The following is a 7,003-nucleotide window of genomic DNA, read 5'->3' as shown; positions in this document are numbered from 1 at the left end:
TTATAAGCAAATCTAAGAAATCCAAATGTTCGCAATTTTGTGTTCGACGCACTAGGCTCGAAATCAGCATTTAACCTGTCATCAATAGTGTTTACAATCAACAACCTACCTTGTGGAACAATTGTGGTATAATGTAAAATATGGAACATAAGTATTATCACAGTGCATTCCAAGCTAAATGGAAGTAATTGGGAGTAATTTATTTTGTGGATGATAACTGGGTTTTATTTGGACGTTGTTGAAGGCTTATGTCATGTCTGTGGTCCACATAAAGATCATTTTAAAAGCGATAACATAAGTTAAGACACACACAATTACCATTTGTTAAAGCTGTTACTGTTGCATGGAATCCTCTATATGTCACACTAGAGTCCGTGTAGAAACGTATCCACAGTGTCGAGTTTTCGGAAATTATAGAATGAATGGTGGATGAACCTGTGAAAGTATACTCATAACTATTTTCTTCAAACCCAACATACAGATAATCCCATCCATACTCTAGTTGAAAGTCTTTGAACTGAAGGAGAATGACAAACTCTGATGAGGTGGACACTGTCCATTCGCAATTTAAATTGTTGTAGTAATTATTCGGATAATTTGGAGACGAAAATGAATATAAAACATTCTCATCCTCAAGATATATATTTGTTATGCATTCTGAAAAATATAACAAAAAATTAAAGAGTAAAGAAGTTATTATCCAGTGACAGTTTAAGTTTGGTCCTCCAGGTAAGTAAACATATATTTAGTTATTTATAATAAGTGAGAGAAAAAAAAACTACTTCTTTCTTTCATCAAATTGACAAATGAAATTAAATAAAGGGGCACAAAAAAGGAAGAAAAGAACAGTCTTAAGGCAATTGTGAAGTACTAATGTTTTAAATAGTTTGAAATAAGTATTTGTTTGTATTTTGTTTTAAATGAATTATTTATGATGGGTATTGCCTTTAGAGAAAAAAAGAGTAGTGGGCCAATGATTGACCCTTGACCCCACAGGTAACATGCAAGAGTTGAGAATTGGTTGAGTGTATTAAGTATATTGTTAGCGAAATGATAAGTATTCTTTTAAAAGTAGTAGTGGAAGGCCTCTGAAATAATAATGTTATGATTTATGGTGTCAAATGCTTTTGACTAATCTAAAAAAATACCGATAGTATGGTGCTTGTTACTTGGCCAAATTTAAAATTGGCCAAGTATGTTGATTGGTGCGGTTTGTTTGTGTGTGTGTGTGTGGATGTGTGTGTTTGTGTGTGTGTGTGTTTGTTTGTCATCACTCTAGCGCTCACAATTTTGATTCGAATGACTCCAAATTAATACCATACATGTCAATGTCACCTGGTGCAAGGACGACACTGCCCAATTTTGGTTAAAATCGGGACCACGGTCCTAATTCTGGACCACTTTTAAAAATTATTTTCAGACCTGCTAGTGTTAAAAGATAGGACAGAATTATCAAAAGCCGGTGAGCAGTCTTCTATATATTAATTTACGTAAGGGCAAAAATCGGTAAATCGCGCCTTACTTTTAGAATTTTTACTCGATGGTATATAAAGTTGGTTCGTACTTTCGGTACTGATTTTAACCACCTGATGTAACCCTGTTTACTAATTAAATTAAGTTAGATAATTAGTTATTGACGATTAAAACGAATTTAGGTTCAACGATTTGCCCCAAATAGGGGTGTTTTCCGATCGTGGTATACACTGTCTAATGGACGTCAATCTTGAAAAATACCCGCCACAAAAATTCGAGGAGGCTTCGCATTTTCTTATCTCCTCCTACGATAATTGTTTTTAATAGCTGAAAACCGGTTGAACAGCTCGAGTAAAATATCATGATGTTGAAGACAGGCCGATTTTCTTAAAAAAATACTTTTTTGATAAATTTAATATACGTTTATACAAATGTATTGATTTGCGATGAATGGAACATTCCAATCTCTGTGTCGTTCCACAAGTGTCTATTCTCTCAGGCGTCGTAAAGGAAAGTACTGTATACTCATAACAGAAATTCGATCCATTTGTTTTCCAATCTGTGCTGCAGAGGTTGGATATAATTTTTTTTAAACGGATAATGAGCTGGTGCTAGCGTTTTCAGTCGCCGTATATTTATTATGTACAAATCTTTATTATTGCAGTTAAACCACCCATATCATCACCCTTCCCTCACTCGCATGAGTAGCGTTGTAAAGCCATAATAGAGCCTGATAGGCCTACTGTGCATCACATGCCCTAAACGCAGAACAACTTTGGTGGGTAGGGTTAGGAACCAACTTAAGTATGAATTGGCTCTAAGAAACAATTGAAAACCATTAGGCCTACTAATTAAGTTGAGTTAGATGATTTAATATTTATTGACGATTAAATCGAATTTATGGTTTGCCACGAATAGGGGTGGTTTTCACAAATTGTTTTACATTATATAAACATATTATACACGTCGTAGTGATGTATCGTTACATGTACTATACTATTTCAATCGACTAGGACGGTGATAGTTTAAACAAAGTATTACATCGCAATGTTTTACTGTGTTTAGTGGTATATTATATGAAAACAATTAATATTTCGTTACTACATGGATAAAGAATATATTTAAAAATTGTTCCTCTTTGCACCCATCCTCTTTCCCATCCCTCAACCCTAATGTTGCATACAAAACACAAATTAAGTTTGTTTAAATTTGACTTAATATATTGGTCTCATTTTGTGACAAGTTTCTCTTTCGGAAGTAATTCCCAGGGTGCTAATTTTAGTTCAGTACATAAATCACAGTGTCTATTTATTCGTTCCTGTAAACGACATGTATTATTGTCTTGCGGTACGTGCATTTGAAATCGCCAATTTTTTAACGCTGAAATTATTATGTATTCGAGAACCATCTATGGGCACGACCTAGATGGTACGCGAGCGAAGCGAGCGTACCATCTAGTAAATTAACAAGTAAACTTAAATTGCATTTTCTCGGGAACTACTTGTCCAAAAAACTTCATTTTTGTACAAGAGGCAAGTGTTATAATGTGTGATTTGTAATTTTAAAACTGAATTAGATTTAATATAGAAGTTTTTTACGGTGGCCTATAAGTGTCACGGCAACTTTCAAAAAATATCACGGCAATTTTTTCAAAAAAAGCCACGGCGGCAATTTGAAAAAAGCCACGGCAAATTAAAAATAAAACATCACGGCAAATTAAAAATAAAACATCGCGGCAATTTAACAAAAATACCAGGGCAACTTAAAAATGAAACACCAAGGCAAATTAGTATTGAAACACCACGGCAAATTAATAGTGAAACACCACGGCAATTTACAGAATGCCACGGCGGAAGTGATTTACCACGGCGGAAGTGAAACCTTTGGAATCTTCGATTTTTTCTGAGGTAAGTAATTATTTGTGCATTGATGTAAATATTATATTAATTTATTTAACTGCAGCAGTTTACGTGTTTATTGCACTTTTCTTAAACTTTCTAGGCCGGGCTAGACCATAGGCCTTATTACAAGGTAGGCCTAGGCCCTATAACATTCTACAATGTTTTAATATATTTACAGTAATCTGTTTTTTATATAACAAGTTGTTTTTACAGTAGACCTAGCTACTACTGTAGGCCTAAGGCCTAGGGCTAGTAGTAGGCATAGCTAGGCCTAGTGCAATCAACACGTAAAATGCTGCAGTTAAATATAATAAATTAATATAATAATATTTACTTCAATGCACAAATAATTACTTACATCAGAAAAAAACGAAGATTCCAAAGGTTTCACTTCCGCCGTGGTAACTCACTTCCGCCGTGGCATTCTGTAATTTGCCGTGATGTTTCATTACTAATTTGCCGTGGTGTTTCAATACTAATTTGCCGTGGTGCGGGCCGTGGTGTTTCATTTTTAAGTTGCCGTGGTATTTTTGTTAAATTGCCGCGATGTTTTATTTTTAATTTGCCGTGATGTTTTATTTTTAATTTGCCGTGGCTTTTTTCAAATTGCCGTGGCTTTTTTCAAATTACCGTAGCTTTTTTTGAAAGTTGCCGTGATATTTTTAGAAAGTTGCCGTGACACTTATAGGCCACCGTAGTTTTTTGATCTGTTTGGTTTGTGTGTTTGTTACTTGGCCAAATTTAAAATTGGCCAAGTATGTTGATTGGTGCGGTTTGTGGATGTGTGTGTGTGTGTGTTTGTTTGTTTATCATCACTCTAGCGCTCACAATTTTGATTCGAATGACTCCAAATTACTACCATACATGTCACCTGGTGCAAGGACGACACTGCCCAATTTTGGTTAAAATCCGGACCACGGTCCCAATTCTGGACCACTTTTAAAAATTATTTTCAGACCTGCTAGTGTTAAAAGATAGGACAGAATTATCAAAAGCCGGTGAGCAGTCTTAAATTAACAAGTAAACTTAAATTGCATTTTCTCGGGAACTACTTGTCCAAAAAACTTCATTTTGTACAAGAGGCAAGAGTTATAATTAGGTGATCATTTAGAATAAAATGATCACCTATTGTTATTGTATGAAATCTTTATCATTGGTTATCCGCCTCAAGGCGGATAAGCTCTTGGAATTGTAGTGTTTCTTTTTTTTATTATTCTTCCATATTTCCAACACTTTTTGTGTTCAACTTTTCTCTGCAACGTGTTAACATAACATGTTGTAACTTTGTAAACATTTCGACATTTAACTGAAGTTGTGCAGCGAAGCTTTTGGACGCTGTCAGATCCGCGTAGCGTAAGTTACGCGCGAATTTCTGAAAATCTTAAGTTATTTTTTAACGTAATTTCCAGCCACGTTTGCTTTACATCAATTGCTAACTTTTTTATCGCTACCGACATTTGTAACATTGGAAAGTGCGCGCGTAAACGGCTTTTGAAATTTTAAAATGCTCCAAATCAATTTCTGATTAAATTAGAACACGATTCAGGTCATTTTAAGGGTTTGAAAAATTGCCACCAGGTGCGCACATTTTTACGTGCGCACGGCGCAGGGAACACGTATGAGCATTTCTTTTGCACGAGTTGTGTTTTTCAATCTTCGGTTAACAATTTTACGTTATTTTAATCACAATTCAACTTGAAATGACGTTCTACGAGCACGTTAAACATGACTGGTTGCGCACGTAAAATGTTAAAAAAATTTGAAAATGTTGCAAAATATGTATACTTTTAAAAATGATACAGTTCATCAGAATGCAAGGTTACCCCCATTTTTTATTTTATTTTCTTCCAGTGTATGAATCATAGGTCTGATTTATTATAATGTTGAATGTTAAAACGTGTTTGGTGGCTACATTATTTGCATATTAAATATAAATTTTGAAATTTTTATCATCAATCAAACATAAATATTTTCAAATAGCAAAATAATAAACATAACGTTTATCTTTTTTCTTCACATGTTAATATATAAAACTTAAAAGTATGCACTTTTATAATATGTCACTGTTTAAAATTTGTGAAGATTTCTTCATAGTAAAAACTATGATTTAGTTTGATAAGTAATAATCTATTTGCATCGAGTGGTTCACGACATACCGAATGAACGAGTAAACTTTCGTCGGATTTTCTTCAGCAGGTGCTCATATGGCTCGATGTGTAGTGCCACCGACTTTGGTATCAGAGGTACCGGGATCGAGTCCCGTCACGGGAAAACAATTTAATAAAAGGATTTATTTGGTTGTTACACTGAAAAGGCAGTTTTAATTTCGAATAGGCTACTTTTTGGAAAAGCCATAACTGAAAAGTACTTGAATGCGCAAGATACGTTTTGTTGCGGGCGGATAACCAAACTTGTCCTCAAGTGACGAGTTTCATGTCTAGTTATTTTTTTTCTTTTTATTGTTTCTGTACACTATTTTGTGTAACAATTATCTCAAAAAGTTTAATGTCAATGATTACCAAAATTTCAGAATATCTTTCAAATAATATAACTTAATCCTAATATTATGCTTTCCAGCGTGATCACTCATCCGTGACGTCATTTATACGCCATTTTGTGAAATCACATTATCAATCATATCTCCATAATTCATTATGACATATTAATGAAATTCACTACAGGTAAACTTGAGGTCAAGGGTAAAAATATTAAAAAATAAAAAGTTGCGCGTTTCAAGGTCATGCACGTGAAATCGCGCGTTAAAAATTTAAAACGCGCAAAATTAGGTTTTGATCAATTTAGAGCATGAATTAGGCCATTTGCGCGTTTCAAAAAATTACTGCGCAAAAATGCGTTTTTGTGCGCACGATTCTTAAAATGCGTAAAAAATAAAATTTGATGTATAAATCACATTCTACTCACAATCCTTAGTACATTCACCAATTTTGAGTCCATTCCGACTTAAAATAACGCTATACGAGCACGTTAAAAATGACAAAATGCTCACACTAATTGTACAAAAGTGCTAAAAATGGTAAAAAATAAGGACTTTTTAAAATGAATATAACTCTTCAGAATTGTAGATGACCCCAAATTTTTTTAACTTATTATGGAAGCCAATAAGTTGTAGATACAAATGTATATACACATTAGACGTACAAAATGGTATGACGTCATCAAATGGCCACTTGAATTTAAAAATTAGGAATTTTTTTCTTTTTGTGTGGGTTATCACATTCAATAGAGCGCATCTCCGTTATTTGAGCCCGATTTTTGCACAACTTTTAGTAGGTGCTTGCTTAATTATTCTTCTAATGAGTTGTCAACATTTTTATTTTGATGACGTCATCACGCGTAAAAACTTGAATAACCTAGGTCGTGTAATTTCAGCTACACCATACATTTGAATATCTTATAGCTCTTCAGAATTAAAGGTGACCTTAAAGATTATAACTTATTATGAAAGCTGATGAAATGTAGATATGAATTCATATTAAAATTAAGCCTATCGGATGTTGTGATGTTATCATATGGCCAGTTGAAGTTAAAAAGTAGTTTTTAAATTTCTTTAGTCAAAGTTATACAAATTTCAAAGACCGCGCATTGCGCTTCTACGTGTAAAATTTTCT

Source organism: Antedon mediterranea, chromosome 1 (assembly GCF_964355755.1).
Source record: "Antedon mediterranea chromosome 1, ecAntMedi1.1, whole genome shotgun sequence".
In the NCBI taxonomy this organism is placed as follows: Eukaryota; Metazoa; Echinodermata; class Crinoidea; order Comatulida; family Antedonidae; genus Antedon; species Antedon mediterranea.
This window is presented reverse-complemented; position numbering follows the sequence as displayed.